Below are 308 nucleotides of genomic sequence, written 5' to 3' on the forward strand. Positions count from 1 at the left end.
GATGCCAGAAGGAGGATTAGGGGTTCCGACCCAGGGGCTGGACTCTCGGGTCTGAAGGAGGAGGGCTGAGGCCCGGACCCCTGGGTCGGAGGGAGGAGGCTGGGGCTTGGATCCCTGGGTCTGAAGGAGAAAGCTGGGGGGCCGGGGTCTGGACTCTTGGGTTTGAGGGAGGAGGGCTGGGCTTGGACTACCCTGTAATATGTTCGTGTGTTGAGACTCTGGAAGTGACAGGAATACAAAAGAATCACAACTGTTATCCCCAAGAATGTATTTTGGATCTGGGGTACTGGCATGGATTCCCATCAATC

This window comes from Dipodomys ordii, unplaced genomic scaffold (assembly GCF_000151885.1).
Source record: "Dipodomys ordii isolate 6190 unplaced genomic scaffold, Dord_2.0 Scaffold105, whole genome shotgun sequence".
NCBI classification, from domain to species: domain Eukaryota; kingdom Metazoa; phylum Chordata; class Mammalia; order Rodentia; family Heteromyidae; genus Dipodomys; species Dipodomys ordii.